This window comes from Mustela nivalis (genome assembly GCF_964662115.1).
Source record: "Mustela nivalis genome assembly, chromosome: 7".
Taxonomy (NCBI): Eukaryota; Metazoa; Chordata; class Mammalia; order Carnivora; family Mustelidae; genus Mustela; species Mustela nivalis.
In genome coordinates, this window is record NC_139026.1 from 94,358,550 (window position 1) to 94,383,303 (window position 24,754).

General features: G+C 33.9%; 1 pseudogene across 1 annotated transcript; it reads right to left on the reverse strand.

Moving 5' to 3' along the window:
- Nucleotides 1-11,589: 11,589 nt before the first annotated feature.
- On the reverse strand, nucleotides 11,590-12,521 carry LOC309870324 (olfactory receptor 6C2-like; annotated as a pseudogene). Its single transcript has one exon. The product of its transcript is annotated as an olfactory receptor 6C2-like (transcript).
- Between the last annotated feature and the right edge of the window lie 12,233 nt (nucleotides 12,522-24,754).

Below are 24,754 nucleotides of genomic sequence, written 5' to 3' on the forward strand. Positions count from 1 at the left end.
TAAATTCTTATTATTTCAAAAATTTATATGAAAATAGCTAAAGTTTTGAATCAATTTCTAACACCCTTTTATAAATCTTTGTTTTCTACAAAGGTTAAAATGTCTGCAAAAACCAAGTTTTTATGAACACTATTGCATGATTTTGTAATAATTCCTGAAAATGAAATTTCAAGGAAAAAGATGCTCAGAAATTTTGTATACATTTACAAAGGTATCATCTATAAACTTAATTCCTATCATGGTTTCCTTCAACTCACTATGCCACTTTAATTGTATCTGTGCTAAAGTTACTGTAATGTATTGTGTCATTTTTCAAGATTATTGACATATATTTTATAAAGGCCGGTTCTGTTGGGTGTTTATTCACACAGTTTACACCATGAAATAGTCATCTGTTCAGCTTACGTTTAAAACTTTTATTCTTGTCTTCCACAGAGAAAGATTTTTTTTCCCTCTTAAATTTCCATTTATGTCTCTTTAATGCATATTTTCATATTTTGAAACTGAAGTTTAAGAACTCACTAATTTTTGCATTGGCTTAATAGTTTTTCTATCGTTTTTCCTTAGCTATCATACTTAGTGTTACTAACATCATCAAAAACTTTTTTAGTTTTGAGCTAGTAGCTCCAGATTTTGGGTGTCTCTTATATAAGTGGATAGAAGGCAATATGCTTTTCAATTTCCTGGCAAAAATCAGTTAGCTTGTGCTGTGACTGGCTCTCATTTGTCCTGTAAAATACTCACTTTCTCCAGAGATGAGGGCAGGGTCATCTCTCACTGTATATCCAGCTACTACAACTAAACCCCAAGGTTTCCTGTCACCTTCACTGGACTCCAGTGACAATGATATTTTTTTGAAGAACTTTGATCTTCCCAGGAACTAAAGGGGCACACCATAATAACTACAAAGGATAATTTTAATGAAGTAGAAAGATACTCTCAAGCCTCCTTAACTTCCTCAATCTATTATTCTTCACTCCAGTGGCTCCTAGAGCTTTACATGGTACCATGCTCTTTCCTGTACCCTCTAGGTGGTAACCCTTGTTCCAAAATGTTTTTCATTTATTCCATTCATTAATGCTGTTTTTAAGAGATAAGGTTTAAGCAAATAGTTTTCATCTTTAAAAGAGTTTTATATTTTAGGGGCACATGGGTGGTTCAGTGGGTTAAGCCTCTGCCTTTGGCTCAGGTCATGATCTTGGGGTCCTGGGATTGAGTGCTGCATTGGGCTCTCTGCTCAACAGAGAACCTGCTTTCCCCTGTCTCTGCCTGCCTCTCTGCCTACTTGTGATGTCTCTCTCTGTCAAATAAATAAATAAAATCTTTAAAAAATAAAAAAACCAAGAGTTTTATATTTTAAAAATGATCTAGGATGACAAACTTTGTCGTATCAGTGATTTTAATGTAATATACATCTTCTCTTTAAAGAGAAAATGAGTGTGTGGCAGAGATAACTTCTCACTGCACATCACTCTACATTATCTTTATGTAAACTATAAAAAGAAATATAAAAAATACATCTCAGAAAGATCTGTGTCTTTATATAATAAATATTATTTACATCTGATTTTGGTAAATCATGTTACATTTGCTTTTCAGAGAAAAATTAACATGTAAATTTACCAAAGATGGAAAAAGATGAAAGTAAAGATAAAAAGTAAAATGATGTGTCCCCTATACTTACTCTTCCAAGGGTTAATTTTACCTTCAGTTAATTATTTAACAATGAGCCCTAAAAGTTAATTTGATGAAGAGGATTAGAAAAGGTTTGTGTGGGATTTACTAGGTTCTCAGTTTATGACTCTACTTACCCTGCCTGATGCTCTGGGAGAGCCTGGAACTGCTTGTATTTTTCATCTTCATCACACTGAGATTTTCAGACCAAGAATTTTGGTCCTCTTTTTGCCCAGGAAGTATTTTCTAGCTCTCTCTTGGTTGAAAGTAAAATATAGTTAAAACATTTCCCCCTCTTGTTTTGAAGTCACCATTATGACTTCTCTGGAAAGGATAAGAGGCTTTTACACTATTAAGATTTATATGATAAATTTCAAACTAAATAATAAACAACTAAGTCCTTGGTGACCCAGTTTCAAACATCACTGATTAGCCTTTGTAATGAATCTGGGCAAAAATCCTAAGATGCAGCAGTGGGCTCAGTGTCCTTAGAGACACAGAGATAAAAAATAACAACAGACACAGGTCAAGAGGCAACAGTAAAAAACCAGATGGTCAAGAAGTAGTCTGCGTTTCCTGCCTTTCTTTCCTAAAATATATGGAAGCTGAAAGATCACAACTCTATTCCAATAATCATTTTTTCTCAATCATTAAAAAGGATAAAATAGGAAAACAGTAGAAAACTCAAAGCAATTAATTCTTTTTAATATTTGAAGGAAACATATGAACACATATGAATATTTATAAAAATAAAAATACATTTTCATCTTACCCTTTCAGCCCTTCCTAAGGTGGGTCTAGATAGATTCACATGTAGTTTTTTAAAAATTCATTCAAAGATATTTTTTCTTTCCATAATAAACTTAATTGTGCATATTATCATATATAATTTTCACATCAAGCTACTATATTTACACAATAAACACCTGGTTTGGGCATTCAGTACTGCTTTTCATTTTCATATTATTTCCTTGGATTAATCCTGTGCACTTGGGAAAAACCTATAGTTTATGCTCTAGTAATTTCTTGAGATCTGGTTTGTAATGGTAACTTTTCTTTCATCTTACAATAATATGTAACATATCAAAATGTGTGCAGTATACCATTGTGTTGAGGGAAATTTTTATTTAAATATAAAATTAGAATATTTAATATATTGAAAAACCAGTGACCTAAACATTCACTTTAATAGACTATAAGAAGAACAAGCTAAAACAAAATAGTTAGAAGGAAGAATAATAAAAGTAGAAATCAGCTGCATAGAGAATAAATATAATATAAAAAATAAATGCAATTGCAAAATGATTTTTTAAGAAAGTTAAACTTGTAGGTATAGTCAAGAAGAAGCAAAAGAGAAAAAATGGGAAATTATCCAAATGAAAAACAAGAATATCAATACGGATGCAACAAATATTAAAAGAATAATAAAGTATGTTATAAAGAACATTAAGCCAATGAAATAATTTACCTAAAATCACATATTAATTTATGTTAAAAACAGAAATAAAAGAATTAGACAGAAAGAAAAAGAAAATATAAAGATGTGTCAATGTAAGTCAGAATCATAGAATCTATAATTAATAATATTCTCACAAAGAAAATTCAGGGCCAAATGGCTTCACTAGTAAATTAGTCCAAATATTTAAAGAAAAAAATACTAATTTTATATAAACCAATCCAGAGAAGAGTAAAATGAAGAATAATTCTCAACTTGGTTATGAGGGCAGAATATCTTTCATGCCAAAATTGGAAACATTTTTGCAAGAAGTTAAATTACAGGTTTATTTCTGTCATAGTAATTATAAAAATCCTTAAATATGAATTATCAAGTTAAATGGAGTGTTAGAAAATGATATGTGTAACCATAAAGTGAGGTTTATTAAAGAAATTCTAGGTTGGCTTAACCATTGAAAATCAATAAATACAAACCACATTAGTAGAATGAAGGAAAAAATACGATAATCTCAGTAATGTAGAGAAAAGCATTTTATAAACCACTCATTATTAAGCATTCTCAGAAAACTAGGAATAGAAACTAAGTTTGTTAGTCTGATAAAAGGAATCTAGACAACATGTTATTATTTTTTAGTGAAATATAATTGACATACAATATATGTTTTTTTTCAGGTGTAAATTACATTGATTCAATATTTTTACATAAAAAATTATCCTCATGATAAGTCTAGCTACCATCAGGCACTTTACAAAATCATTACAGTATTCTTGGCGATATTGCCTGTGTTGTACATTACATCCCCATGATTCATTTTATCACTGGCAATGTGTACCTTTTAATTTCCTTCACCTCTTTCACCTGCCACCCAACCCCTAGCTCCTTTGGAAACCATTTCTTCTACCTATGAGTCTTTTTCTATTTTGTTTTGTTTTGTTTTGTTTTTTTAAAGATTTATTTATTTATTTTAGAGAAAGAGCACTGGGGGCAGGGGCAAAAAGAGAGAGAGAGAGAGAGAGAGAGAGTCTCATGCAGAGTCTGTGCTGAGCACAGAGGACAATGTGGGGCTTGGTCTCGCAATTCTGCAATTATGACCTGAGGCAAATCCAAGAGTCATTCAATTGACTGCCACCCAGGCACCCTTGTTTTGTGTTTTTGTTCATTTGTTTTCTAGATTCCACATATAAGTGAAATCATATGGTATTTGTCCTTCTCTTATTTCATGTAGTGTAATACCCTCCAGGTTCATTCATGTTGTCACAAATGGCAAGATTTCATTCTTTTTTATGGCTGGGTAATAGTCCATTACAAATTATTTATATAATACATATAATTATATAATTATATTTTATTAAGTTATATAAAATACATGTTAACATGTATATATAATATGTATTATAAATAATATATCATTTTATACATTATATATATCCTACCTTCTTTATTCATTCATCTATCAATGAACACATAGTTATTTCCATATCTTGGCTATTGTAAATAATGCCACAGTGAACACAGGGGTGCAGTAATATGTATCTTCAAATTGGTGTTTTTATTTTCTTCAGATAAATACTCAGATGTGGAATTGTTTAATCATTTGGTAGTTCTATTTTTAATTTTTTGAAGAACCTGAATGCTGTTTTCTAAAGTGGATGGACCAATTTACATTTCCACCAACAGTAGACAAGAGTTCCCTTTTCTCTATAACCTCACAAATATTTGTTACTTTTTGTCTTTTTGATGATAGCCAATTTGACTGGTATGAGGTAGTATATCATTGTGATTTGGTTTGCATTTCCCTGATGATCAGTGAAGTTGAACATGTGCCTGTTGGTCATCTGTTTATCTTTGGGAAAATGTCCATTCAAGTTCTCTGTCCATTTTCTGACTGGGTTGTGTATTCTTTTTGATATTAAGTTGTGTGACTTTTTTACATATTTTGGATATCAACTCTTATCAGATGTATGATTTGCAAGTATCTTCTCCTATTCAGTAGTTTGCCATTTTGTTTTGTTGATGGTTTACTTCACTATGCAAAAGCTTTTCAGTTTGATGTAATCCCATTTGTTTATTTTAACTTTTGTTGCCCTTGAGTGAGGGGACTGGATCCCCCCCCCCAAATTGCTGAGACCAATGTCAGAGAGCTTATTTCCTTTGTTTTCTTCTAGGAATTTTATGATTTTAGGTCTTACATTCAAGTCTTATATCCATTTTACATTTATTTTTGTATATGGTGTAAGATAGTGGTCCAATTTTTTTGCACAAAGCTTTCCAGTTTTCCCAACACCATTAATGAAGAAATTGTCTTTTCCCCATGGTATATTCTTGCCTCCTTAGTCATAGGTTGATTAACCATTTGTTTGGGTTTATTTCTGGGCTTTCTGTTGTATTCCATTGATCTTTTTACCTGTTTTCATTCCAGTACCACCACCCTATTTTGCTCTATTTTGATGACTATAACTCTGTAATGTAATTTGAAATCAAGGCATGTGATACCTATAGGGTTTTTTTTGGGGGGGGGGGTCAAATTGCTTTAGTTGTTTGGGGGGCTTTTATGGTTCCATACAAATTTTAGGATTCTTTGTTATAGTTCTGTGAAAAATGTCATTGGTATTTTAATGGGGATTGCATCAAATCTATAGATTGCTTTGGATAGTATGAACATTTTACCAATAAAATTTTTTCCAATCCAAGAGCATCAAATGTCTTTTCATTTATTTGTATCTTCAGTTTACCTCATCAGTGTTTTATAATTTTCAGAGTACAGACTTTCACCTCCTTGGGTTAATTTATTCCTAAGTATTTTATTCTGAATGCTGAAATCTTTTCTGTTTAGTTGAGGAATATAACAGGATGTCCACTCCCACCATTTCTACTTATTATTTTACTGGGGGAACCTAGACAGAGCAATAAAGAAAAAAATAAATATAGTAGCCTGTCATTATTTGCATATTATTTGATTGTGTATTGACATATTTAAAATTCTCTACATGTAAATCACTAGAATTAATCACTAAATTTAAGAATTAGTAATTATTAAATTTGGGAAGATTACTATATAAAAGTCAATATTAAAGAACAATAATACCTCTAAAACTAGCAACAAACAATTAGAAAATAAAAATTTTAAAAGTCCATGTAAAATAGCAATGTGTTATCAAAGGCTGAGGAATGAATTTATCAAATACCAGTAATATGTCTATCAATGTTGTGCAAGGCCTCTATACAGTTAAAATGAAAATATTTTTGAAAGTAATCAAAGACACAAATGAGACTGTTTTAGTGGATTAGAGTTCTTAATGTTATAATGACATTAATTTCCCCCAAAGTGGCCTGTTGGTTCAATGCGATCTTAAAATCACTGAAGATAATTTTTTACTTGTAGAAGTTGCCAAGGTTTTTAAAGTTTTATGAAAAATAAAGGACTGATAAGAACAAAGTAAACTTGAGGAAGTAGAAGATAGTTATTTGGATTACACTACTTGATATGAAAACTTATTATAAGCTACTATAAATAGAATGGTATAGTGTTGGTTCAGAGAGAAGCATACCAATGGAATTAAGTGATGAAACCTCAAAAAGATTCACTCACATATCAACTGATGATGACAAAATTGCCACTGAATTCAAGGAGAAAGGTGAATTTTTTCAAGAAATAATTCTGTTATTTTGATATTCACATGGAAAAAAGACCATACTTCTCTATCTCAAACCATAGAAAAAGTCAATTTCACATGGGCCATTAACCTTAGTTTGTAAGAACAGTGAGTGAAACTTATAGAATAGAACATAGTTATCTACCTTCATGATGTTTAGTTAACAAAGATTTCTGAAACAACAAATCCCCCCAAAACAAAACAAAACAAAAAACGAAGAACCCTCTATCAACAACAGAAATGAAAGGATGGATTGGACTTCATTAAAGTTAAGATCTTTTGTTTTACAAATTTAACAAAAACAATATGAACAGACAAGACATAGATAAGAGATAACTTCAGTATTCGCCTCTGACAAAGGACTGACATATAGAAAATTAATAAAAGTCCTAAAAATAAATTCAAACGGAAAGAAATCTAATAGAAAGGACAAATTATTTGAATAAGCACTTCACAAAATAGGATGTCTGATACCTAAAAAGCATATGAGGGTATTCAACATCATCAGTCATAATATGGTTAAAGTTAATAGGTCTGACAAAGTTTCATGTTGGCAAGAATATGAAGCAATTATAGTCCATATACATTGCTGATAGGAAGATAAATCAGTACACTATTTTTGAGTGTTGTTTGAAAATGTCAACTAAGCTAAACATATGGCTAACAGATAGCCTATCAATCCACTTTTAGTTCTATACTCTACAGACGTGAGTGTTTATGTCTGCCAAAAAAAAAAAATGTACAAAAATGTTCTTTGACCTTTATTTATAATAGTCGCATATAGGAAACAACCTAAATATTTATTAATAGGAGATGGCTAAATTAATTGTGCTATATTTCTATAATAGACTATAACTTATAAATTGCTAACAAAACAACTTGGACCACTCTATGGACATGATGTCAAACAAATGAAACTAGACCCCGCAGAGTACATTCTGTGTATTCTTATTCATTTGATGGTCGTGATTATACAAAACTGAGCCTTGGCATTGTATCAGCGGAGCAGATGCATTTGAGAGGATATTGATATTGAGTGGCATGAAAGAGATGTCTTGGGTGCTTAAAATGTGCTGTATCTTGATCTGTGTAATGGTTACATGAGTATCAGTACTTTTGAAAACTCATCAAGCTGTACACTGAATTATGTGCTATATTATATATCATCAATGTTTAAAAAATTTATATTTTTAGAGAGTCATACTGAAATGTATATGAAATAATGTATGTATCTGTTTCAAATAATCAAGTAGGGGATGGAAGGAATAGACCTGTTTGTAGATGAAACAAGTTGGCTATAAATTGATACTTATTGATGTGATTGAGACAGTACTGTGTATTATGAAATTTTCTCTATGTAAGTTGAAGAGAAATGAAGTGTTTGACATACAGCTTGGGGTAGAATAAGCACTCAAAAATAATTTGTTGTTGATATTAAGATTTTTTTAAAGATATTTTTAATATTTTAGACATTTTAAGAAATTTAGGAAACTAGTTGTAATTACCCTTGGGCTGAAAAAGCCTTAGAACAAGACCTATTGTCATAGAACAAGACCTGGAGGACTATAACTTCTCAGTCTGGGCCCTCAGGTAAGCTACTATTAGTGGGCCTGAGCAGTAAGGGACTTTTATTCCTATAACACAGGCCTCCTATAGCAACTTGTCTCAAGACAGGTGAGGGTTATTATTGCAATCTAAATTCCCAGAAACTGACAATTTCTAATAACTAAGTCATTAAGTCCACTCGTCTCTGGAAACACCCAGTTTGTCAGATCTGGACGAGAAGGATATAATTCTTAGTATTGTCTCCTTGGGAGTGAGGGCACCTACTAGACCAATGAAGGAAATGAGAGAAGGTTTGGCAAAGGTGAAAAATGATGTGGAAAAAATGATTCCACCAGAGTCAGAGCTTGTATGAACTGCAGTTAATGCTGTACAACAATTGATACAGAGTTGCCAAAAAGTTCTGCCTGCATTAGAAGGAGCTTCCCAGGTTTCCCTGACCTCATTGTACTCAGCCGTCCTTCCTGCCTACTCAATGCCAAGGAGTATTGCTCTTAAAAACCACATTGCTTACATATTCAGATTCCCATTTTTTATCTTAATTTATATATATTTAAAAGTTCAACACTTTTTAAAGGAAAATTAGTTATGTTATGCTAGTGATCACTACATTTATATTATCTTTTGAAAGTTCTTTTCATTCTTAACCCACAGATTAATTTCATTTGTACATTATTAATCTTACATTAAAAAGATGTACTGCATTTTATAGGTTAAGTCTCTGTGAGCCTTTTTTAATATTCGGGATAATATTTTTAAATGTTACTTATACTGATTTCATTCCATGTACATTTTACTTGAGAAGTCTTATGAAAACATCTTTTTGGCTAAAAGTGTTTCTTTGGTGAATTTTTCTTTAGTCAAATACAGAATTTGGGGTCTAATAAACAGACCCTATATTCTGAGTCCACTACTAAGCAGCACTGCTTAAATATCTGAAGCATTCCTATAGAAAGGTGATGTAAGGCACATATTTAATTCAGACATTTCTATAGCCATATTATAAATTAATCTCCCTGATATGAAGAAGTGGAGATGCAACATGGGGGACTGGGGGTGGTAGGAGAAGAATAAATGAAACAAGATGGGATCGGGAGGGAGACAAACGGTAAGTGACTCTTAATCTCAGAAAACAAACAGGGTTGCTGGGGGGAGGGAGTTGGGAGAGGGGGGTGGGGTTATGGACATATTGGGGAGGGTATGTGTTATGGTGAGTGCTGTGAAGTGTGTAAACCTGGTGATGCACAGACCTGTACCCCTGGGGATAAAAATACATTATATGGTTTTTTTTTTTAAATTTTTATTTTTTATAAACATATATTTTTATCCCCAGGGGTACAGGTCTGTGAATCACCAGGTTTACACACTTCACAGCACTCACCAAAGCACATACCCTCCCCAATGTCCATAATCCCACCCTCTTCTCCCAAACCCCCTCCCCCCAGCAACCCTCAGTTTGTTTTGTGAGATTAAGAGTCACTTATGGTTTGTCTCCCTCCCAATCCCATCTTGTTTCAAAAATACATTATATGTTTATAAAAAAAATAAATTAAAAAACTTTAAAAAATCCATTTAAATGGTATATTTTATGTAATAAAATATATCAAATATTATTTCCCAATCAAGGTCCCTGAAATGTCATTACAATTTTGTTTTACTTCCTTGTTTTTCAAGGCATCAATGAAGGGGTCCAGGAAGTAGTTCTGAACATAGGAAGTATGGAGCCCTATCATGCCCTTATTAACAGCCACTGTTTCCAAGGCTGACTGTGTACTATAGATGAAAGTACTGCTTCCATAGGTTTCCTTTGAGTTGTTATTTCTGTGCCTAATTAAGATACATTTCATGTTTTTAGTTGTTTTTTATTTTTTACATGTTTCTCAATAACTAATGCATATAGTTATAAAGGTGTAGAAACAAATATGGATATATATAACCACTGTCTGTAGAAATATACTTGTCCTCTGAAAAACAATCTGAGGGTTATGAAGGGGCGGGGAGTGGGAGGTTGGGGGAGCCTGGTGGCGGGTATTATGGAGGGCACTTATTGCATGGAGCACTGGGTGTGGTGCATAAACAATGAATTCTGTTACACTGAAAAGATATTAAATTTAAAAAATGAAAAACAAAAACAAAACAAAACAAACAAATAAATAAATAAATTTACTTGTCTTTTAAGAAGAATTGTTAGCACTTTTACTTCAAATTAACCTGCTAGTCATTGACTTTTTGAGTACTCAAAATTGTGAGAATTTACATTTTATAATTCAGCTTAGGCATTAAGAGGCAAACATTTGTCATAGCTTCCTTTTTTTCACTTAAAGATATTTTTGTTGTTTATAATTGTGAAAGGTGAAATAAAATGGAGTCATTGATGTCAAGGGGTTTTAAAATGCATCTGGGAGGCCATTAAGGAGGTGGGCTGTATGCTTGTCCTCATCAGGTAGAACCATGAACTTCTGAACCGGGCCTAATCCCAAATACCTCAAGGATTCTGCAAGAATATTTACAACTTGCTGCAGTAATGAACTTTTGCTTAGTGATGGCCTTAGGGACCAGTTATGTTTAGCCAAGATTAGCAAATACACACTTTTGCTTGACTATTGCTTCGTGATATTTGTAGGTTGACAGTGATGTTCATATTTTATTTAATGCACTAGTCACATATCCCTTCTAAAGGGTAAGGCATTTAAGGGCAAGAAACCTGTAGGTTTTCTATTCTATCTCCAGTGCCTGAAATGGTCCCTGGCATCAAAAATGCTCTTAAAAGCTAGAACTGGAAAATGCAATACACAATTACTCTATCCAATATATACAATTAACTCATTGGTTCTGCTTACTTTGTCTTGTTTTGTTTGCAGTTTTGTAAAGGCTTGTTAAAATGAGAAGTATTATTTTGCTTCCTAGAAATGTATCACATTTTCTTTTTAACAGAGCTTTGCTTGGGTGGCTCAGTTGGTTGGGGGTCTGCCTTGGGATCAGGTCATGATAGTCCTGGGATCAAGCCCCTAGTCAGGCTCACTGCTCAGCAGGGAGTCTGCTTCTCCCTCTCTTCTCCCTCTACTCCTCCCCTGAGTTGTGCACTCTCTCTCTCTCTTAAAATAATAAATAAAAAAATTTTTTGAAAAGAAAGTTTTCTGAAATAGACTCTTTGCTAGAAAGGAATGACATAAAAATCTAAAGATATATACTTAGGAACTAAAGATATTTTTATGAAAATGTGGTTCCTTACTTTAGCAAATACTATGACTTCTTTGAGAATAATGCAATTCTTCTGACTGAGTCTTTGACAGCTTGTTTTACTTGCTTGTTTCTCAAGGTATAAATGAAGGGGTTCAGCATAGGAGCAATGGATGTAGTAAGGACTGCCACACCCTTATCAATGGCCACTGATTCCTTTGCTGAAGGCTTAACATAGATGAAAATACAGCTTCCATAGGTGATGGAGACTACAATCATGTGGGAAGAACATGTAGAAAATGCCTTTTTTCTTTGCCGGGGAGAAGAGAATCGTAGAATAGCCTTGATGATGTATACGTAGGATAGAAGTACACATATGAGGGTCATAATGAAGGTCAACACAGCACTGACTATGACTATCCGCTCTATAAGCCATGTTTCTGAGCACGATATTTTTAGGAGGGGGGATGCATCACAGAAAAAAATGGTCAATAACATTAGAGTCACGGAACTCCAGATTTAGGCCCAGGCTAAGTGGTGGAAGAATGATCAAGAAGCCAGCTGTCCAGCACCCAAGGATGAGTCTTCTACAGACCTTCTTGTTCATGATGGTCACATAATGCAGGGGTTTGCAGATGGCAACATATCGATCATAGGACATGGTGGCCAGGAGAAAAAATTCTGTTACACCAAAAACATCAGTTAAAAAAATCTGAAAGACACAATTGTCATATGTGATTGTCTTGTCATCTGTTAATATGTTGTACAAATATCTGGGAATACAAGCAGAGGTAAATGAGATCTCTAAGAAGGAGAAATTTTGTAGGAAAAAGTACATGGCATTCTGAAGGTGAGAATCTATGAAGGTAAGGAAGATGATTGTCAGGTTCCCAGTTATACTCAACATGTGAGAAATAGATGAAAATCATAATCTTCAGTTGTGGATCATTGGTCAATCCCAACAGGATAAAAGTTGTTATTGTGTGGTTTCTCATCACTGACTTCTGACTTCAATTCAATCTGCATTTAAAATTCAGGTATATTTGATATAGATACAGTGGTAATTAATGGGGGAAAAAAAACTAAGCAAATAATCACATGCATTTACAAAATTTTTATTTACAAATATTATCAATACACTGGGATTCTAGGTTCTACAATTGGGTGTTTTTGGTAAATTCAGAAGATATTTTAAAAATTCAGAAAAAACCGTATCACACTCCAAAATGTTATGGGTGCTTCCTTCTCATTACATTTTATTTGCAATTTATATATTTGTTACTTATACCTGGGATTTGATTTTCCCGACAGATAGATTTGACTGCTAATGTTTTGTGAGATCATTTTGTCCCTATTCACAGACTGAATCCTAAAGCTGAACCTTCAGTTTTCATTATCACCTTCATACGTTTCCCTGAAGTTTTGTTTGGGTAAGGAACAAATCACAAATATTTTGAGTCTCACTATACAGGCTCTGCATATCCATTACTGAAGATGACGAGCTCTAGTATTATAATTTTATAAATATGTGTTTCCTTAAACAACTCCTTTCTCACTCACCCATTTCCCTGACTTTCATATTTTCTTTTTAAAATTATAGTAATTTCCCACGGTGGTATGGAAGACAGGAAGTATTTTGATGACAAATATATGTACAGAATGATAATATGTATGTGTTGGATGTAAGATATATAGGGATGTAAAAAATAATTACAATTTTTCTTAGGTTTCAAACTGTTTAGTTGAGATTGAAACACATTTCAAAATATTGTTATTAATATCACTAACTACAAAAAATTTCAGATTAAGCTATTAAACACATTCTTCAAGCATGGCTTGCTTTAACTGTGACTCAGTTTTTATAATCTACAGAATGGAAATAATATTTTCCTTCATCAAAAAATTAAAGACTAATATATAAAGTACTTAGAATGTACATGACTGATAAAGAGTGATGCTTATTTTAACTACTTCAATTACCTTGTCCATAATAATTTACCTTTTAGTTACCTTACATTCATTCATCAATATGCTACAGTCCTGTTTTGTTCTCAAGAACCTACTGAAATAACATGTGCCAGAATTTATCACTTTTGGTTTTTTTTTTTTTTTTGCTTTTAAAGTTTAGGGAATTTCTAAGTAGAATGTGATGTGTACCTTCAACCACCCGATATTCATAGCATTCTCTCTTAACTTACCTTAATACCATATACATGTTTACCTGCCATCTTTTGGCTTTCTAATCTCTAGATACTTTTTTTTTTTTTTGCCGGTCTCTCATATGTCGACATAATTTTTAACACTTTTTTAAAAATATTTTATTTATTTATTTTGTCAGAGATAGAGAGCACAAGCAGGGGGAGCAGCAGGGAGAAGGAGAAGCAGGATCCCGGAAGCCTGATGTGGTACTCGATTCCAGGACTCTGGGATCATGACCTGAGCCAAAGGCAGATGCTAAATGGACTGCATGACCCATGTGTCTCAGTTGTTAATACTTTTTTACTTCTTAACACAATGCTCCCTTTGAGTGTTTTCTTGAACTCCTAATTTCTAAAAATGATTGCTTTTCAGTTACATAAGCAAATGCACTCCAGAATAAATGAATGTCCAAAATAAAACTCTTAATTTTCCGTACTCTAATCCTATTTCTCCCCCTGTTTTTTTTTAATAATCTAGCTTGTATATTTATTGAAGCTTTATTATATGCTAGATACTGAAATCTGCATTTTACATGGATTATCTATCTGGAGTAATCTTCCCTCCACTGTTCTGTGTTTCCCCACCCAATCTCGGTTCCCAGTCTCCAGTTTTGCTGAGCATGCACATCCTCAGCCAGCCACTGGTTAATAGTTTTTAGTTCCCAGAATTTGCATTTGTGAGACATATCACTTCATCATGGAATTCAAATTATGCAACTCTTAGGTGACCTCTTATGTATTGTTGCTTAAACTAATCTTATCAGTAACTATACACCATCCAAGAATAAAGTGCTCTAAAAATGATGTTTAATACCCATATTAGAACAACATTGCTAAGTTTTTAAATAAATATTTATTTTAGAGAGAGCATGTGTGTGAGGTGGGGGTGGGGCAGAGGGAAAGGAAAAGAGAGAGAGAATCCTAAGAAGACCCTGCACTCAGCACAGAGCCCACCCTGATGCAGGGCTCCATCTCAGGATCCTGAGATGATGACCTGAGCCAAACCCAAGAGTTGGTTGCTCGACTGACTGAGCCACCATGGTGCCCTTCCATTGCTAAATTTTATACCATCAGTAAAGATTCACTTACTATAGGTGAATATGACCCAAGTCTCATAACCAATGTAACTGAAATGACAGGATTCATAATACTTACACTCTGGCAGTTAATGTTAGCTTCTCTCTATTAAGTTAACTACAATTATTCTTACAGCTACAACTTGATGCATATAATGTTGAAAACTAGCAACAAAACTTCTGGTCACTACTGGCTGAGTCTGGCCACTCCTGCAGTAACAGCTCTCAGGAATATACATAATTTCCTTGCAGTTTTTATCTTCAGGTGATTGTATCAATTCCCGCACAATAGCTGTAGTGCCATCACAAGCCTCGGATATGGGTTTTTTTGTTTTTGTTTGTTTGGTTTTTTTTTTAAACTCTCAGCCATTGAGAAGAAAAACGGGTTCAAGGGCACTCTGGAAGAGTGGATGTTATGAACTGTTCTGCTGAGAGAAGAGAGCTTTCCAGTTTCCCAAGCTTGATATTTATTTGCCATATCTGCAGCAAAATTAATAAACAGAACAGTCCTTGGTGACCAAGGTTCAAAAATCGCTAATGAGTCATCTGTGTAACCATCTTGTATCATTTGACCTTAGGGTAAAAAAAAAAAGCAAAAATAAAAGTAAACTTAACACAGTAGCAGTGGGAACATGTCCTTTCTAGACAGGAAAAGCAACAGAGTCATTTAAGAGACTGGTAGGAGAACATTGACTCTTAAACTAGTCCAGTTTTTTTTTAATTCTTATGGTGTAAGGTAGTTAAAAGATGATAGATCTCCCTCTCTGCTTTTTTTTTATGGAATGAACAAATTATATGTTAAAACATATAGATATATTAGATTAGATATATAACAACAGAAAAATCATGGTGAAATATTAGAGGTAATATTTTGGAGAATACCTTTCATTCTTTCCTTCCTGTAATCATATGCATGTTTTTCACATATAGTAAGTACAAATGCACGAACATTAAATTGAAAATACCTCTGTATTGAGATATACAAGTTGTCTCTGCTATTTTACCCTTAGAAGTGTATGAATCTTGTTATATCTTAATTTTTATTGAGATGCATCATTTTAAATCTATTTAATTTTAGTACACTATATTAATATGACATCAGAATTTAAACCAAAATTTATCATTGTCATAAATGTAAATTGCTTCCAAAATTTCACCATTGTAAAATATCACTGTATGGATAATTATACTGTTTCCAATTTTCTTAGATCATTTTAGCTTCTTTTTATATTTTTTGTCATTATAAAAAATTTTATAATGATAAAAAATTGTGAAAATATATTTTGTGCGTTGTAAGATAATTGATAGAATTGAACTTTCTTCATAATATTGATATATTTCTAACTATGTTTCTAATTAACCATTTTATTAATTCATTAATTTAAGTAATAATATCTTCCTTTAAATTGTTTAAGAGTATCTTTGTGCATACACCTAAGTCATGAACATACATCTTCTTTTCCTTTAAGTAATTATTACCTTCATTCATTTATGGATTAACATGAGTGCAGGTTGGTTTACAGATTTGTTACAATAAAATTTACATACAATAAATGGACCATTTTTTAATATTTCAGTTGAGGAATTTTTACAAAAATATACCTTTCTAATTATTACTACCACTGAAAATAAAATGAATATTTCCACTTCCCTACAAAGTTCCTTAATATCTCTTCCTATTAAAACCCTCTAATCCCAGATAATGGCAATATGCTTTTCATCATTTTATATTAAATTTGATTTTTTCAAATGCAAATCTTTTTCTTGTGTTTCATATGAATGGAATTATACACAACATTCTTCCCTTCTGTGTTTTTTATATTCATCTTTTTTTTTAAGATTTTATTTATTTGACAGAGATCACAAATAGGCAAAGAGTCAGGCAGAGAGAGGGGGGGGGGGGGAGCAGGCTCTCCGCTGAGGAGAGAGCTCGATGCAGGGCTCGATCCCAGGACCCTGGGATCAAGACCTGAGACAAAGGCAGAGGATTAACCCACTGAGCCACCCAGGCACCCCTATATTCATTTTTACTATTGCATGTATCAGTAGTCAGTTTGTCTTACCAAGAAATATTCCACAACTTAAATATATCACAATTTGTTTATTCAATAATAGAAGGACATTTTGAATGTCTTTGGGTTTTGCTTATTGTGAATAAAGTTGTTATGAAAACTGATCTACAAATTTTGGTGTAGACAGGTGTTTCATTTCTCTCTGGTAAATACCTTCATCTCAATGGTCTGATCAAATGCAAGTTTTTGTTTGACAGGCAGCTTCAAAGTGGTTGTAACATTTTAAAAAAAGATTTATTTGAGGGGGGGTGGGGGTGGGGGAGGGGCTGTGGAAGAGGATGGGAGAGTCTTAAGCAGGCTCTGCACTGAGCACAGAGCCTGATGCAGAGCTCAGTCTCATGAACTTGAGATCAGGACCTGAGCAGAAACTGAATCAGGTGCTTAACCTGCTGCTGCACAACCCAGGCACCCATATTGTTAACATTTTTATTTAGTGTTTATGTTTCCTTCAGATAAATACTCAAATGTGGAATTGTTGAATTATATGATAGCTCTGTTTTTATTTTTTGAAGAACTTCCATACTGAGGAAACTTCCATAGCAGCTACACTCATTAACATTACTAACAGTATATTAGGGTTCCCTTTCCTCCACATCCTCACCAACAGTTGCTATCTGTCTTTTTTGTTGTTGTTGTTGTTAAAGATTTTATTTATTTGTTTTACAGAGAGAGAGAGAGAGATCACAAGTAGACAGAGAGGCAGGCAGGGGGGGGGCAGGTTCCCTGCCAAACAGAGAGCCTAATGTGGGGCTCGATCCCAGGACCCTGAGATCATGACCTGAGTCAAAGGCAGAGTCTTAACCCACTGAGCCACCCAGGCACCCCTGTCTTTTTGATAATAGCAGTTCTACAAGTGTGAGTGATACCACCCTGTGGTTGTGATTAGCATTTCCTTCACAATTAATGATACTGAACACCTTTACCTGTTGGCCATCTGTGTGCCTTTTCTTGAAAAATATCTATTCAGGTCCTCTGCCTATTTTTCAAATTGGATTTTTCCCCTATAAAGTTATGTAAGGTCTTTATATATTTTGGATATTAACTCCTTATCAGATATATGATTTGCATGTTTTTTCCCATTCAGTAGACTGCCTTTTCATTTTGTTGACATTTTCCTTTGCAGTTCAGAAGCTTTTTATTTGGTGTAGTCCCATTTACTTATTTTTGCTTTTTGTTGCTTCTGCTTTTGGTTTCAAATTTAAAAAAAAAAAAAAATCATTGCCACGACTAATGTCAGAGAGCTTACCCTTCTATATTTTCTTCTAGGAGTTCTGATTTCCGGTCTTATGTTCAAGTCTTTAACCTATTTTGAATTCATTTTTGTGTATGGCATAAGATAGGGGACAAATTTCATTCTTTTGCATGTGGCAATTCAGTTTTCCCAGCATAATTTTGGAAGAGAATATTCTTTCTCCATTGTGTATTCTTGGTTCCTTTGTCATAAATTAGTTGACAATATTTGTGTGGGTTCATTTCTGGACTTTCTATTCTGTTCCATTAATCTCTGTGTCAACTTCTATGCCAGTATCATACTGTGTTGATTACGATGGCTTTATAATATAGTTTAAAATCAGATAATGTGATGCCTTCAACTTGTTCTTCTTTTTTTTTTCAATTTATTTATTTTCAGAAAAGCAGTATTTGTTATTTTTTCACCACACCCAGTGCTCCATGCAATCCGTGCCCTCTATAATATCCACCTACTGGTACCCCAACCTCCCACCCCCCCACCACTTCAAAACCCTCAGATTGTTTTTCAGAGTCCATAGTCTCTCGTGATTCACCTCCCCTTCCAATTTACCCCAACTCCCTTCTCCTCTCTAACACCCCTTGTCCTCCATGATATTTGTTATGCTCCACAAATAAGTGAAACCATATGATAATTGACTCTCTCTGCTTGGCTTATTTCACTCAGCATAATCTCTTCCAGTCCCATCCATGTTGCTACAAAAGTAGGGTATTCACCCTTTCTGATGGAGGCATAATACTCCATAGTGTATATGGACCACATCTTCCTTATCCATTCATCCGTTGAAGGGCATCTTGGTTCTTTCCATAGTTTGGCGACCGTGGCCATTGCTGCTATAAACATTGGGGTACAAATGACCCTTCTTGTTCTTCTATATAGAGATTGATTTGGATACTCAGGATCTTTTGTGGTTTTATACAAATTTTAGGATTGTTTTATTTTTGTGAAAAATGCCATTGGAATTTTTGTAAAGACTGCCCTGAGCATGGTATATCTCTTCATTTATTTGTGTTTTGATCAGTACAGTTTTTGGTGTATATATCTTGACTTTCTTGGTTAAACTTATTCTTAAATATTTTAGTATTTTTGATGCTTTTGTAAATGATATTATTTTCTTAATTTCTTCTGCAGAGAGTTCACTATTAGTGTGTAGAAATGTAACTGATTTTGGTAGTTTTGTAAACTACACACTTACTAAAATTCTTTGTTATTTCTTTTAAGATTTATTTATTTATTTTAGGAGGGGACAGAGGGAGAGAGAGAAAGAGCCTCAAGCAACTCTGTGCTGAGTATGGAGCCCATTGTGGTACTCTATTGCACCACCCTGAGGTCATGACCTGAGGTGAAATCAAGAGTCAGACACTTACCTGACTGAGCCACCCAGGTACCCCTAAATTTTTTATTATTTTTAACAATTTTTTTGCAGAGTCTTTAGAGTTTTCTACATATAACATGAATCCAAATAGAAATAGTTTTACTTCTTCTCTGATCTTGAAGCCAGTTATTCATTTTCTTTGACTAATTATCTGGCTAGCACTTCCAATACTGTGTTGGATAGGAAGGGTAAGAATGGGCATCCTTGTCTTATTCCTGATCTTAGAGTAAAGCTTTCAGCTTTTCGCTACTGAGAACAGTATTATCTGTAGACTTTTCATATATGGCCTCTATTCTATTGAGATATTTCCTCTGCACCCAGTTTGCTGATAGTTTTTATCATGAAAATGTGCTGAGTTATGTCAACTGCTTTTTTCTGCATCTATATGGAATTTTATCCCTCATTTTGTGGTGTATCACATTGATTGATTTGTGGAGGTTGAACCATTCCTTGAATTCCTGGAATAAATTCCACTTGATCATTGTGTATTATCCTTTTAGTGTATTGTTGAATTTAGTTTGCTAATATTATGTTGAGGATTTTTATATCTATGTTTGTTAAGGACATTGGTCTATAATTTTCTTTACTTGTAGTGCCTTTGTCTGGCTTAGATATAAGAGTAATGCTGGTCTCATAAAATAAGTTTGAAAGTATTTTCTTCTCTTCTCTCTTTTTTTTTTTTTTGAAGATTCTATGAAGGATTGGTATTAATTCTTCTTTAAATGTTTGGTAGAATTCATGTAAAGCCATTTGGTGCTGAATTTTCTTTGTTGGAAAGATTTTGATCAATGATTTATTCTCTGTACTAGTAATTGATCTGATTTTGTATTTCTTTGTGATTCTTGGTAGGTTGTATGTTTCTAGGAATTTATCTATTTTTTTCTAGGCTGTCTAATTTGTTGTCATATAATTTTTTATAGTATTGTCTTATATCATTTTGTAATTATGTGGTATCAGTTGTAAGGTCTTCCTTTTATTTATAATTTTATCTACTTGAGTCTTCTTTTTTCTTGTTAAGTCTCAGTAAAGTTTCTTTATTTTGTTTTTATTTTAAAAAACAGCTCTTAGTTTCATAGATATTTTCTTTGGGGTCTCTATTTATTTCCATTTTGATCTTTGTTATTTCCTTCCTTCTATTAGCTTTGGGCTTCATTTGTTCCCCTGTTTTAGTCCCTTGAAATATGAAGTTAGGTTGTTTGTATGAGATATTTTTTTGTTAATACAGGTGTTTATCATTATAAATTTCACTCTTTGAACTCTTTTTGCTATATCCCATATGTTTTGATACATTGTATTTCCATTTTAGCTTCTGAAGTTATTTTTTGACTTATCTTTTGATTTCTTTCTTTGTTGGCCCATTGGTTGATCAGTAGGTGTTATTTAATTTCCACATATTTGTAGTTTTGAGTTTTCTTCTTGTAATTGACTTCTACTTTCATACCATTATGGTTGGAAAGGCTGCTTGACATAATTTCAATCTTCTTAAATTTATTAAGCCTTGTTTTGTGGTCTGTCACATGATTGAATCTGAAGAATGTTTTATATGTGCTTGAAAAGAATATATTTTGCTATTTTTTTCCAGTTTAAAATTCTGACACCAATTCTGATGTATATTGTTTTCTACATAAAGCAATCCTCCAACAGCAATTGGGTATTCTACAATTCAACTGAGTTCTGACACCATCTACCTGGAGATGTTATCAGATACCACAGGTAGAGGGCTTAGTCCTACAAGACCACTCTCCACCCACTTTAGAGGTCAATGGCAAGGCTAAGTTGTCACCTGTAATTCTGACAGACCAGTTATAGATCTGAAGTTCATTGACCTTCTCCTTGGCTTGGATTACTTTGCTAGAGTCCATTATAGAGCTCAAAGAAACATTTTATTTACTAGATCAGGAGTTTATTCATAAAAAGGTATAATTCAGGAATAGCCAGAAGAAAGAGATGTATAGGGTGAGTTATGTGGAGAAGAGCACAGAGCTTCATGCCCTCCCAAGTGTGCCACTCTTAAGGCACCTCTGCGTGTTCACCAACTTGGAAGTTCTCTAAACCTATTCTTTTGTTTTTTGTTTTTTTTTTTTTTAATGGAAGCCTCATTACTTAGGCATGATTGATCAACTCACAGGCTATTGGTGATTGAACTCAGTCTCTACCCATCTCTGCTTCCCAGATGTGAGTTGGCCAGGACTGTAAGTTCTAACATTTTGTACAAGGTTTCTTGCTCTGGCAGCCAGCTTCCATCCTTAGGTTACAAAATGGCTTCTCAAGTCACCTCATTAGTATAACAAAAGATACCTTTATTTTTTCCATCACTCAGGAAATCCCAGAGGTTTTAGAAGCTCTGTGTGTCTAACTGGATGAAGACCAAATAGGTATTTCTTATTATAAATCACAATATCACCCAGTTGATAGGTCCTTATTGTTCATGATAACAGTACTAGTCTTGTAATTATGATGAATGTGTTGTTTTCTAGGCTTATTCTTTTTTTTCACAAAAATATTAAATATCCTGATGTTCTTTTCACTGTTGAAGCATGAATATGTCCTTTATATATTACAAAATGTGAAATCTCAAAGGAGTGATTCTTTTAATAACAATAGTTATTGTTGAATGATGGGTTGGTAATCAACTGGAGGAATCTAAACTACTATCAAGCTTTAGAATAAGGTACTCCCTTAAAATCATATTTGTGAAGACTTGTTTCCTTTTTTCACTGAAAAATGTATATATATGTATATTCTTAAATATTTTATTGTGTTAAGAACACTTAACATGAGTTCTAGCCTCTTAAGTTTGAAGTGTAAAATGTATTACTTTTAACTATAGGTGTTCTGAAAGATGAAATAAAATCGGGTCACTTATGTCAAGGAGTGTTTTTTTTTTAATTAACATATAATGTATTATTTGCCCCATGGGTACAGTTTAAACTGCTACCACACCATATCTATTACTATCTCAGATCTATTTTGAAAGAATTTATACCAATGACCACAGTCTAAATTTCTAAGACCTTTTCAGGCATTTATCAATTTACATTAGGAAACACTGAGATATATTTGACAAATTAAATCCATGCACAAACAAGGTAAACTAAATGAAAAACCAGTAACAATATTTAATACCTATTATGTGGATATTAACAGCTTACTATAAGCAAATTAGGAAGCTCACAAATATAATTTCTTCCTCATTCTTTTTCTTTTTTTTTAACCTATTGTACTTTTTAATGCTTTATAGGAGCATATGATCAAAAGTTTGTTTTTTTTGCAGCTCTTCAAATTCTCTGTCTTCCTTAGCCTTTGCTGTTGCATTTTTTTTTAACATATAATGCATTATTTGCTTCAGGGTACAGGTCTGTGAATCATCAGGCTTATACATTTCACAGCACTCACCATAGCACATACCCTCCCCAATGTCCATCACCAAGCCACCCTATTCATCCCTCTAACCCCCCAGGAATTCTCAGTTTGTTTTGTGAGATTAAGAGTCTTATGGTTTGTCTTCCTCCTGATTCCCTCTTGTTAATTTTTCCCCTCCTTACTCCCCACGACCCCCTCCACCCAGGCTTCCCAAATTCCTCATATCAGAGAGATAATATGATAATTGTCTTCCTCTGATTGAACTATTTCACTTAGCATAATACCCTCTAGTTCCATCCATGTCATTGCAAATGGCAAGATTTCATTTCTTTTGATGGCTGCATAGTATTCCATTGTATATATATACCATTTCTTCTTTATCCATTCATCAGTTGATGGACATCTAGATACTTTCCATGGTTTGGCTATGGCGGACATTGCTACTATAAACATTTGGGTGCACGTGCCCCTTCAGACCACTACATTTGTATCTTTAGGGTAAACACCCAGTAGTGTGATTGCTGGGTTGTAGGGTAGCTCTGTTTTCATCTTTTAAAAAAAATTTATTTATTTATTTGACAGAGATCATAAGTAGGCAGAGAGGCATGCAGAGAGAGAGAGGGAGAGGCAGGATCCCCACTGAGCAGGGAGCCTGATGCAGGGCTTGATCCCAAGACCCTGGGGTCATGACCTGAGCCAAAGGCAAAGGCTTAACCCACTGAGCCACCCAGGCTTCCTATTTTCAACTTTTTGAGGAACGTCCATATTGTTTTCCAGAGTGGCTGCACCAGCTTGCATTCCCACCAACAGTGTAGGAGGATTCCCCTTTCTCTGCATCCTTGCCAACATCTGTCATTTCCTGACTTGTTAATTTTGGCCATTCTGACTGGTATGAGATGCTATTTCACTGTGGTTTTGATTTATAGTTCCCTGATGCCAAGTGAAGTTGAGTACTTTTTCATGTTTCTGTTGACCATTTTAGATGTCTTCTTTGTCAAAATGTTGGTTCATGTCTTATGTCTGTTTCTCTTTTTTTATTTATTAAAGACTTTATTTATTTATTTGACAGAGAGAGACATAGCAAGAGCAAGAGGGAATACAAGCAGGGGAATGGGAGAGGGAGAAGCAGGCCCACCACTGAGCAGGGAGCCTGATGCAGGGCTTGATTCCAGACCTGGGATCATGACCTGAGCCAAAGGCAGATGCCCAACAACTGAGCCACCCAGGTACGCCTACCCATTTCTTGATTGGATTATTTGTTCTTTGGGTGTTGAGCTTGATAAGTTCTTTATAGATTTTGAATACTAGCCCTTTATCTGATATGTCATTTGCGAATATCTTCTCCCATTCTGTCAGTTGTCTTTTGGTTTTGTTGACTGTTCCTTTGCTGTGCAAAAGCTTTCGATCCTGATGAAGTCCCAATAGTTCATTTTTGCCCTCGCTTTCCTTGCTTTTGGTGATGTTCCTAGGAAGAAGTTGCTGCAGCCAAGATCAAAGAGGTTGCTGCCTGTATTCCTCAAAGATTTTGATGAAGTCCTGTCTTAGATTGAGGTCTTTCATCCATTTTCAGTCTATTTTGGTATGTGGAGTAAGGACATCATCCAGTTTCATTTTTCTGCATGTGGCTGTCCAATTTTTCCCAACACCATTTGTTGAAGAGACTGTCTTCTTTCCATTGGACATTCTTTCCTGCTTTGTTGAAGATTAGTTTACCATGGAGTTGAGGATCTATTTCTGGGCTCTCCATTCTATTCCACTGATCTGTGTGTCTGTTATTGTGTCACTATCAAAGTGTCTTTACGATGACAGCTTTGTAATAGAACTTGAAGTCTGGAATTGGGATGGCACCAACATTGTTTTTTGTTTTTTGTTTTTTTTCAACATTACTCTGGCTA